The 12,678-nt window shown below is 44.1% G+C and overlaps 1 protein-coding gene across 1 annotated transcript in view; it reads right to left on the reverse strand.

The window, feature by feature from the left end:
- DDX25 (DEAD-box helicase 25) overlaps positions 1 to 12,678 on the reverse strand; it is a 75,958-nt gene that overhangs the window by 21,356 nt on the left and 41,924 nt on the right. The window lies entirely within an intron of this gene.

Below are 12,678 nucleotides of genomic sequence, written 5' to 3' on the forward strand. Positions count from 1 at the left end.
ACACCCCTCTGAATACTACTCAAAGGTATACCCCCCTTATTTATGATCAATGAACAGGGAAAGAAATTTCCTGATGAATGTTCAGAAATGGGGATATGCAGTGTGGAAACCTATCTAGATTACAGGCATGCCTCCCTTACAACTGATTACCGCAAAACCACGGCACAGACCACCTGGGTCAAATACAAAAACCGAGGGTGCATCAAGTAGGGATGGAACATACCGATATGACGGGGGCTGCTGGCAGGGTCGAAGCGCTCCTCAACTCGCGTTTCGCGTAATTTGCTTCCTCAGGAGTGGTTAAAGATCTGGGCTGTGATGCAGAAGCTGTGAGTTCACATCCTGTCAGAACTCCTCCTGAGGAAGCAAATTACGCGAAACGCGCGTTGAGGAGCGCTTCGACCCTGCCAGCAGCCCCCGTCATATCGGTATGTTCCATCCCTACTTGATGCACCCTCGGTTTTTGTATTTGACCCAGGTGGTCTGTGCCGTGGTTTTGCGGTAATCAGTTGTAAGGGAGGCATGCCTGTAATCTAGATAGGTTTCCACACTGCATATCCCCATTTCTGAACATTCATCAGGAAATTTCTTTCCCTGTTCATTGATCATAAATAAGGGGGGTATACCTTTGAGTAGTATTCAGAGGGGTGTGCTGACAGGGTGATGTATGACTGTGTTTGTCCCTGCTTAGTAATACTCACATTGTGTATAACATGTCATGATTTTAACTGTTATATGAATAAAATTTATTTTTTATTGATAAATAGTGTGGTTGCACTCCACTTGTGTTGTGTAGTTTCATATATTGCGGGAGTGTACCTCCTTTGTTAGAGACCGCGCGTGATTTAAAGCAGTAATCAAAGCAAAAGGTGGCTACTTTGAAGAACCTAGAATATGACATATTTTCTGTTGTTTCACACTTGTTTGTTATGTATATAATTCCACATGTGTTAATTCATAGTTTTGATGCCTTTATAGTCATGAAAATAAAAGAAAACTCTTTGAATGAGAAGGTGTGTCCAAACTTTTGGTCTGTACGATACCTGGAAGGGAGGTCGCTGTTGATGAGTCTCATTGCTTTCAAGGGGAGACTCATTTTCCGCCAGTATGTTCCCTCTAAGAGGGCGAGGTATGGCGTGAAGCTGTACAAACTTTGTGAGAATACCTCAGGGTACACTTACAAGTTTTGTGTGTACGAGGGGCGAGATTCCCGTATTCAACCCCCAGAATGTCCCCCCATTCTGGGTGTTAGCGGGAAACTTGTGTGGGACCTTATGCGCCCACTGCTACATAAGGGTTACCACCTGTACGTGGATAACTTTTATACTAGTATCCCCTTGTTCCACTCCCTCGCCGCCAGATCCACGTCCGCTTGTGGGACCGTGTGGAAAAATCAACGCGGCCTCCCTACCCACCCCCTCCAGGTACCTATCCCCCAGGGGTGAGACCCGTGCCCTTACCAGTGGAAACCTGTTGTTGGTCAGTTATAAGGACAAGAGGGATATCCTTGTACTGTCCACAATTCACAGTAACGGCATCACCCCTGTCCCTGTGCGAGGTGCCGCGGCAACGTTCCTCAAGCCCTATTGTATTGTAGACTACAATCGGTATATGGGAGGAGTTGACCTCTCTGATCAAGTACTGAAGCCATATAACGCCATGCGCAAAACCCGGGCATGGTACAAAAAAGTTGCGGTCTACTTGGTACAACTCTTTTGTGCTCTCCCGGAACGCCTTGCAACACAGGGAAATTCCTGCAGTTCTATGAGGCAGTCCTCAAGGCCCTGATCTTTTCTGACCGGGAAAGAGCAGGCCGCAGTACCTAGGGAACTGGAGGGACGGTCCCAAAAAAAAAGTGCAGAGTGTGTCACAGGAGGGGGATACGGAAGGACACCACCACTCAGTGTGACACGTCCCCCAATCATCCGGGCCTCTGCATTGAAGGTTGCTTCAGGGAGTACCACACTTCCATGGATTACTAAATTTATAATCCCCTTCCTTAATTTTAATTCTATTTGGCCACAGACAATCGCCCAGAAGTGTGTGTGTGTGTGTGTGTGTGTGTGTGTGTGTGTGTGTGTGAGTGTGAGTGTGAATGGCTTTCAGACTTTAGAGACACTAAAACAAAAACAAAAAATGTAAAACTAAAAAAGTATACATATTATTAGGTATCGCCGCGTCCGTAAGAACCTGAACTATAAAAATACCACATGACCTAACCCCTCAGAATTTCTTCCACAAGAATTAAAGGAAAATGGAGGGGAAATATAAAAATTTTGTTTTTTTGTGCAGATATTCCATTTTAATCAACCCTTCCTGTTACACAGTAAGGATTAACAGCCAAACAAACCTCAATATTTATTGCCCTGATTCTGCAGTTTACAGAAACACCCCATATGTGGTTGTAACCTGCTGTGTGGGCACATGGCAGTGCTCAGAAGGAAAGTAGCGCCATATTGTTATCAGAGGGCAGATTTTGCTGGAATGGTTTTCAGGTGCCATGTCACATTTGAAGACACACTGAGGTACCCCTAGAAAGAAAACCCCCAAAATTGACCCCATTTTGGAAACTACACCCCTCAAGGAATAAATATAGCAGTGAAGTGAATGCTTTGACCCAACAAGAGTTTCATAGAATTTAGAAACGCATGGCTGTGAAAATGAAAAATTTACTTTTATTTTAAATATAATGTTGCTTTAGCCCTACATTTTATATTTTCACAAGGGCTAACAGGAGAAAATGCACCCCACAATTTGTTATGCATTTTTTCCTGAATACGGCAACATCTTGTACGTGGTCTTAAACCGCTGTTTGAGGACATGGCAGCATTCAGAAGGGAAGGAGCGGCATCAGGATTTTCTAACATGTAATTTGCTGATATTGTTTTAGGGGCCATAACATTTTTACTTTTTCACCAGTGTAGCTGTGGTGGGGGGGGGGGGGCTTGTTTTTTTGCAGGACAGGCTGTAGTTTTTATTGGTATCATTTTGGGGTACATAAGTCTTTTGGATCACTTTTTATAAAAAAAAAAATTGTGGAGGTGAATTAGGTAAAAATGGCAGTTGTGTCAATGTTTTATTTTTTTATGGGGTTCCTCTTGCGGTAAATATACAATTGGGTTGATATGGGTATTGTGATGCCAAATTTATATAGTTTTTTTTAGGTTTTACTACTTTGTAGCATAAAATCTTTTTTGTGCTTAAAATAAATGATATTTTGTATCAGCATATACTAAAATCAATGACATTTTGATTTTTTTTTACCAATGTAGCTGTGGGGGCTTGTTTTTTGCGGGACGGGCTGTAGTTTATATTGGTATAATTTTGGGGTACATATGACTTTTTTAACTCTTATTGATATATGTAAACTAACATCCATTACATACACTCCTGATATAATTCTAAATACCAGTAAGGGATTTTCCATTGTTATTAAGACTTTCAAACAAACAATCTATACAACAAATGAATACAGAAAAATTACAAATAATTACCCACTGCACTGCTATTTCCCTTTGTCCCGGCTGAGATTGTGTTGTACTTTTCTTAGGTAACCCCACTACACCGTTGATCTGTGGTTCCTCAGGCAGTTAATAAAGCCCGCCTTAGTCTCGAGACTGAGTAAAGCGTATGAGGTGAATCACACCACACTCCCCAGACCTTTTCAAAATTAAGGTTTATTGCGATGTTTGTACACCAGCACCATATACGGTAATATCTGATTTGTGTTTTCCACATGGACAGGTTCAGTGTATTGGGGTTGTACCATCTTAGCGCAATACATTTACGTGCCATAAAAGTGCTTTCCTTAAGAATGTTTTAATATAATGATCCCAGCTATCCTCACTTAAAATTCCTAACAGGCAAATCTCATGAGTACAGGACACCCAAACCGGCAGCAGATCAGATAAGAAAGTAGTCACCTCATTCCAGAATCTATCAATTGGGCTGCATCTCCACATCATGTGTCAAAAGTCCGCCTCCAGGTCCCCACACTGTGGATCATGCCCTTCCCATGCTATATAATCTAGTTCGTGTTAGATATATATATTATACATCAGACATAATTGAATTATTTAGTTGTTGATTGCTGGTGATACTTGCAAATGTGATTCTAATAAATCTGTAGCCAATTATTCTCCAAGTGTGGGTATCAATCTTTTCCATTTGTCTATTACATTAAGGGGGTTGGCGCTGACTTTTTATTGTACTAGATGTGAGTAAATTACTGATACTAGTCCTCTGGGACCTTGGGATTTTACGACTCCTATGAGGGGAAACTTAGAAATCGTGAAATTGACAGTCGGGAGTGTACTCTGTATGGCTGATCAAAGTTTTAAGTATGAGAAGTAATGTGTGCGGGGTATATTGTATTTCTGAGTGAGTGCCTCGAAGGACATCAGAACCCCTTTTTCATATATGTCTCCCAGAGTCTGCGGTAATTGGTTAGCCCATAGAGGGATGTCAGAGACAACCTTTTAAATTGTAAAATTAATTTCGCCTCCTTCCATGCCATTTGAGCCAATTTGTGCAATGGAAGTAATGGCTTCTGGAATTTGGGGGGCATCTCCAGAATTGACCATAATGTGTAGCATCCCAGATGCCATTTTTAGGCTACTTTCACACTTGCGTTAGGAGCTGATCCGTCTGGTGTCTGCACAGACGGATCCGCTCCTATAATGCAAACGCTTGCATCCGTTCAGAATGGATCCGTTTGCATAACCATGAACAAAAAAATATATATACAGGGAGTGCAGAATTAGGCAAGTTGTATTTTTGAGGATTAATTTTATTATTGAACCACCATGTTCTCAATGAACCCAAAAAACTCATTAATATCAAAGCTGAATATTTTTGGAAGTAGTTTTTAGTTTGTTTTTAGTTTTAGCTATTTTAGGGGGATATCTGTGTGTGCAGGTGACTATTACTGTGCATAATTATTAGGCAACTTAGGGCTCTTTCACACTTGCGTTATTGTCTTCCGGCATAGAGTTCCGTCGTCGGGACTCTATGCCGGAAGAATACTGATCAGGATTATCCTAATGCATTCTGAATGGAGAGTAATCCGTTCAGGATGCATCAGGATGTCTTCAGTTCCGGTACGGAACGTTTTTTGGCCGGAGAAAATACCGCAGCATGCTGCGCTTTTTGCTCCGGCCAAAAATCCTGAAGACTTGCCGCAAGGCCGGATCCGGGATCAATGCCCATTGAAAGGCATTGATCCGGATCCGGCCTTAAGCTAAACGTCGTTTCGGCGCATTGCCGGAGCCGACATTTAGCTTTTTCTGAATAGTTACCATGGCTGCCGGGACGCTAAAGTCCTGACAGCCATGGTAAGTGTAGCGGGGAGCAGGGGAGCAGCATACTTACCGTCCGTGCGGCTCCCCGGGCGCTCCAGAGTGACGTCAGGGCGCCCCAAGCGCATGGATCACGTGATCACATGGATCACGTCATCCATGCGCATGGGGCGCTCTGACGTCATTCTGGAGCGCCCGGGGAGCCGCACAGACTGTAAGTATACCGCTCCCCCGCTCCCCGCTCCCCGCTCCTACTATGGCAACCAGGACTTTAATAGCGTCCTGGGTGCCATAGTAACACTGAAAGCATTTGGAAGACGGTTCCGTCTTCAAATGCTTTCAGTACACTTGCGTTGTTACGGATCCGGCAGGCACCTCCGGCAACGGAAGTGCATGCCGGATCCCAACAACGCAAGTGTGAAAGAGGCCTTAACAAAAAACAAATATATACCCATTTCAATTATTTATTTTTACCAGTGAAACCAATATAACATCTCAACATTCACAAATATACATTTCTGACATTCAAAAACAAAACAAAAACAAATCAGTGACCAATATAGCCACCTTTGTTTGCAAGGACACTCAAAAGCCTGCCATCCATGGATTCTGTCAGTGTTTTGATCTGTTCACCATCAACATTGCGTGCAGCAGCAACCACAGCCTCCCAGACACTGTTCAGAGAGGTGTACTGTTTTCCCTCCTTGTAAATCTCACATTTGATGATGGACTACAGGTTCTCAATGGGGTTCAGATCAGGTGAACAAGGATGCCATGTCATTAGATTTTCTTCTTTTATACCCTTTCTTGCCAGCCACGCTGTGGAGTACTTGGACGCGTGTGATGGAGCATTGTCCTGCATGAAAATCATGTTTTTCTTGAAGGATGCAGACTTCTTCCTGTACCACTGCTTGAAGAAGGTGTCTTCCAGAAACTGGCAGTAGGACTGGGAGTTGAGCTTGACTCCATCCTCAACCCGAAAAGGCCCCACAAGCTCCTCTTTGATGATACCAGCCCAAACCAGTACTCCACCTCCACCTTGCTGGCGTCTGAGTCGGACTGGAGCTCTCTGCCCTTTACCAATCCAGCCACGGGCCTATCCATCTGGCTCATCAAGACTCACTCTCATTTCATCAGTCCATAAAACCTTAGAAAAATCAGTCTTGAGATATTTCTTGGCCCAGTCTTGACATTTCAGCTTGTGTGTCTTGTTCAGTGGTGGTCGTCTTTCAGCCTTTCTTACCTTGGCCATGTCTCTGAGTATTGCACACCTTGTGCTTTTGGGCACTCCAGTGATGTTGCAGCTCTGAAATATGGCCAAACTGGTGGCAAGTGGCATCTTGGCAGCTGCACGCTTGACTTTTCTCAGTTCATGGGCAGTTATTTTGCGCCTTGGTTTTTCCACACGCTTCTTGCGACCCTGTTGACTATTTTGAATGAAACGCTTGATTGTTCGATGATCACGCTTCAGAAGCTTTGCAATTTTAAGAGTGCTGCATCCCTCTGCAAGATATCTCACTATTTTTCACTTTTCTGAGCCTGTCAAGTCCTTCTTTTGACCCATTTTGCCAAAGGAAAGGAAGTTGCCTAATAATTATGCACACCTAATATAGGGTGTTGATGTCATTAGACCACACCCCTTCTCATTACAGAGATGCACATCACCTAATATGCTTAATTGGTAGTAGGCTTTCGAGCCTATACAGCTTGGAGTAAGACAACATGCATAAAGAGGATGATGTGGTCAAAATACTCATTTGCCTAATAATTCTGCACGCAGTGTGTGTATATATATATATATATATATATATATATATATAGATATAGATATAGAAGAGAAAAGAAAAGAAGCAGCACTCCAGATGAAATATAAACGGGTGCAAAAAGTCCTCCTTATAAGACCTGTGACCAAGGTCCAAATTGTAGACACAAAGCAAAAAACGAAGGCAGCACTCCAAATAGTGAAGAAAGTGGAAGGTTTATTAACCCAACCAGCAGCAACGTTTCAGCTCTCTCTATGGAGCCTTTGTCCAGCTGAGTAACATGTGCATAGTGACATACATAAGTAGTGACAGTGATTGACATAATTACAAATTAATTCAAATTGTCATAAGCACAAATATGGTGAATACACAGAATGCAGTCATATAAAGGATATAATTCATCCATGCGACTAGTGTACATATAATAGCGAATACGTGCATACATAAAATTACATAGTATAATTCATATTGTGTACAATATACCCCACTCTTGCATAATTGATAATTATTACAGCAGTGAAAAAGGTGTGTGAATAAAAAAGTTAATTAAAAACCTTTGAATGGATCGGAACAGGCTGAAGCAACATGGTGGAAACTGCTGGCGTCCGGAAGCAGCAACGGCGCATGCGTCGCACTGTCTGTTATCGCGAGACTTGTACTGAGGCTGAATATCATTACCGACCATAACCAAGATGGCCACTATGGGAACAACCTGTTAGGGCGCATGCGCAACGCAGCATTATCGCCCATCCAGCTTAACGTAGCATTAATGTATATAGGCATATACCGCAATGTTCAGCAGAGAAGCCGATCCATAAAACGGGGGCCGGCGGTTCAATGCCAGTCACCGTCAGGACATCCGTCTCGACAGGGGGGCGTGGCTGTCATACCAACTCCACCCCGTCATTTAGATATATCGGCGCATCCGCTCCAAAGCGCTCATAACTGTCATGTAGCGACCAATCCAAATTAGGAATCAATCACAACAGACTGTAAGAGCGCAAGGCATCCTTGCGCTCTTACAGTCTGTTGTGATTGATTCCTAATTTGGATTGGTCGCTACATGACAGTTATGAGCGCTTTGGAGCGGATGCGCCGATATATCTAAATGACGGGGTGGAGTTGGTATGACAGCCACGCCCCCCTGTCGAGACGGATGTCCTGACGGTGACTGGCATTGAACCGCCGGCCCCCGTTTTATGGATCGGCTTCTCTGCTGAACATTGCGGTATATGCCTATATATATATATATATATATATATATATATATATATATATATATATATATATATATATAGCACCACAGGTGTGAATAAAGGGTTCACTGCTTTCACTTTCGGAGTGCCGCTCATTTTTCTGATCATATCCACCAGGGAGACAAGTCTATTCCCTTTGGGACGTGCACCCGCCTTCTCTCATTGGAGCCAGTGCCGCCATTTTTCACACACATATATATATATATATATATATATATATATATATATTATTTTTTTTTTTTTTTGTTCATGATAATGCAAACGGATCCGTTTTGACTTTACATTGAAAGTCAATGGGGGACGGATCCGTTTGAAAATTGAGCCATACTGTGTCATCTTCAAACGGATCCGTCCCCATTGACTTACATTGTAAGTCTGGACGGATCCGTTTGCCTCCGCACGGCCAGGCGGACACCCGAACGCTGCAAGCTGCGTTCAGGTGTCCGCCTGCTGAGCGAAGCGGAGGCTGAACGGAGCCAGACTGATGCATTCTGAGCGGATCCGCATCCACTCAGAATGCATTAGGGCTAGACGGATCCGTTCGGGGCCGCTTGTGAGAGCCTTTAAAACGGAACTCACAAGCGGAGCCCCGAACGCAAGTGTGAAAGTAGCCTAAAAAGTATTCCGAAGTGGGAAGTTTCTCGTTAGTATACTAGGGTTTAATGAGTCTCAACTGGCCTGCTAAATAGTATATATATTTGTCCGGTAGCGCCATGCCTCCCTCTGTTTTAGGCCGCTTTAGGGTGTCTAGGCTAAGTTTGGCTCGAGATCTGCCCCGAATAAAGACACTAGACAAGGAGTCTTTCTTTAAACACTGATTTGGGTATATGCACCTCCGAGTGTTGAAAGGCATAAAGGGCCTTCGGAAGTATAATCATTTTGATGAGGTTAATGCTCCCTGCCACCGAAATAGGCGGAGTCTTCCAACTTTGAAACTTGTTCCTTATATGGTTTTTAAGAGGGGAGATATTAAGCGACACGGCCTGGGTGTGTTTTTTAGTAATATTTATTCCTAGAATTTAAATGTGTCTACCACTTTTAGCCATTCTACGTAGGAGGGACCAGTCCAATCTGCCCTACCCAGTGGCATGTATACTGATTTCTCCCAGTTTATTCTTAGGCCTGAGAATTCACCAAATACATCTATTATTAAAGCAATCACGTTGCGGAGGGATGTCTCAGGCGAGGACAGATACAGAACCATATCGTCCGCGTATAGTTCTATGCGTACCTCTCCTTTCTCCAAGGCTCACCCCTGTTATGTTTGCGCTACTCCTTACCCCGATTGCCAGTGTTTCGACCTCCAGAGCGAACAGAAGCGGTGACCTAGGGCAGCCGTGTCTTGTTTCTCTATGGAGGATACATTTTTCTGATAATTCCCCATTTAATCAGTAATCTGCTTACCGGGCTACTATATAGCATACTAATCCATCTGGGGAACTGTGGGCCAAACCTTAACCTCCGCAAACAGCCAATCAGATAAGCCCATTCGCATTCAAGGAATAGCCCACTTGTGTAACCACCTGCACCCGTGTGATGTTCTCCGTAGTGGACTTTCAGGGCATAAAGCCTGTCTGATCCTGGTGAATCAGAGAAAGGATCACCCGATTAATGAGAGTGGCCAAGATTCTGGTTAAGATTTTGTAATCCACATTTAACAGGGCTATAGGCCTATAGGAACTGCATTCTAGGGGTTCTTTATTGGGTTTAAGTAACAGTATTATGGTGGCTTTCATAAACGAGTCCGGTAGTCACCCCAGCTCCAAGGCAGAGTGAAGGGTGGATAGCAATTGTGGGGCCAACACCTCTGCTTATTTAGCATAGACTTCTTTGGGGAGCCCGTCTGGCCCTGGAGACTTCCCATTATTAAGATCTGATATGGCCAGTTTTATTTCTTTCAAGGAAATTGGCTGGTCTAACTGAGCACTTTGCAGTGTGGCGAGTGTAGGGAGGGTTGTACCCCCTAGGTAGATGTCTCTCTCGGATTCAGTTACTGGTATGCTGGATCTATATAGATCCTGGTAGAATTGTGTAAAAGTATTAGTAATGGTTTCCTGGGTGCAGACTTCCTGTCCTGCCGAGTCTCTAATTGCCAAAATTGCTGAAGAGAGCAAGTCATGCTTAATTAGTTGAGCTAGTAGTTTGGCTGACTGATTTCCCAGCTCCAACGCTGTGTGTTTCATGAAGACCAATTTCCTATCCGCTTTATCTTTAAGGATAGCTAAGTATTGTCTACCTGCCTGTAGCCAAGCAGTCCTGTTGGAATCTGTCGGTTGTCTAATATATTGCTGCTCCAGAGTGGTGCACTGCAATTCAAACTTCAGCTCCGAGCGTTTAGTATCTTTTTTTTAATATAGGAGATGCTTGAGTGTAAGGAAATGCAGAGGAACGCCTTAAAGGTATCCCACACTAACCCATTGCCCAATAAGTAGTCAATCCAAGTTAGAGAGGTGTGGCACCTGCTATGGCAGGAGTACTCCTTGTCTCTGGGATGGTGAACTCTCCAGAGGTCCACCCATCTAAATTCCGTCAGGAATGCGATGGACTCCCCACACTCCTCTGGTCTGCTACATCTGAAAATTGGTCCCAAGAGGGGTCTAGCATCATATTTATATCTCCCATGTAAATTATCCTGGCGTGTGGGTACGTAGCTGCAAAGGTTGCTGCTAGGGGTAGCACTTGCATAGAGCCAGGGGGAGAATTATAACTTCCTAATAACGTGTATTGTACGTTGTCAATAAAAGTGAGCAAAGACATATCTGCCTTCTGAATCTGTGACAATGTCTTTTACCTCCCAGCGTAGTTGTTTGTGTACCAAGAGTGACACTCCTCTTGATGAAGAGGTGTGGTAAGAATGTGCAACCCACTGAACCCAAGGCCTCTTTAAGACCTGGGAGGTGCTGGCTGTAAGATGCTTCTCTTGGAGGCACAGGATTTGTGGGCTGTGATTCCTAATAAAAGCTAGAGCCATGGATCTTTTCTGATGTGTACCCAATCCCCTAACATTCCATGATAAGATTTTTAGTTCAGTCATGGAATCCTGGGTGTAAAAGTAGACTCAGGAGTGACGTATGATGCAGTGGGTGTAGAAGTATACAATAGTGCAGCTAACTAAGCTACCATAATTTTTCAACCTAGTAAATCTATAGAACTTTCTTAACTTTGCGTATTGGCAACTGTAGAAATATGTCTGGACCGATGTCTTAATCCAGACTGAAGGCCAGTTGTACCAGGATGCCTCTGCCTGCGGTGAAGGTTGGCAGAAGCATGCAGGCCGCAACCACAGTTATGATGTAGCCATTTTAGTACATTTATGGCAATATTAAAACCCCCTATATCAACATCTAAATTGAATCTATGCATTATCAAGAAGCAGAAACCAGTCTGGCAGCATCCTCAGGTGATCAGTCCCTGAAAATTGCCGATCTTTTCAGCGTCTTGGAGATCTGCGTCGTAGGGTCAGTCACTCAGAGGCCTCTCCAGACGAAGTGAAAAAGACCGCTCTGTCGCCTTCCACTACTCTGAGTCTTGCAGGGTAACCCATGGAGTAAGGGATGTTGGCCTCTCTCAGTAGTCTCTTAAAATCTATAAAAGTGGCACGTTGTTTCTGCAGTTCCATGGAAAAATCGGGAAAAGATGGACACTAGTATTGTCGATTTTTGATTTCCTGCCGCCTTCTAGCTAGAGCCAGGATCTTGTCCCTGTCTGCAGTTGAGGAATCTTGCCAGCATGATTAATTTGTCCGGTGAGCAACCCTCTGCTTTTTTTTTTTTTTTTTTACACTTTTTTTTTTTTTATCGAGACACATTTGGATCTTGAAGATCCAGTGGGCCTGATGGCTATACAGTGCATTGCAATAGTCATCTATTGCAATGCACTGTATCATCTGTATTACAGTTACACTAAGGCTGATCAGACCCTCAGGGTCTGATAAGCCCTAGGTACATGGCAGTCCGGACACCTTTGTAAGGCTTCCGGTTGCCATGGCAACCATCGGACCTCTGCCATCGCAGCAGCAGCAGCCAGATGGGAGAGGGAGCTCCCTCCCTCTCAACCACATGGATGCCGCGGGCTGCTACTGACCGCGGCATCTATGGGGTTAAACAGCTCAGAGCAGCAGAGTGTCATCTGTAAGTTACAGCTGGCACTCTCTGTTGATGGCAGAGGATCAGGCTGCAGGGGGGCATCTGGGAGGCATTATGGGGGCCACTAAGTTACTGGGGGCAATATAAATATCAGGGGCACTGGGGGCACATTGGGGGTCTTACCAGATTTCAGGCTGTGATCTCCAGTGTGGAGATCACACCCTGAAACCGGCATTTTCACACTAAAGCGCTCCGATTGGTTAGTCTGCAGAGACCA

The sequence above is a fragment of the Bufo bufo genome, chromosome 1 (assembly GCF_905171765.1).
Source record: "Bufo bufo chromosome 1, aBufBuf1.1, whole genome shotgun sequence".
NCBI lineage: Eukaryota > Metazoa > Chordata > Amphibia > Anura > Bufonidae > Bufo > Bufo bufo.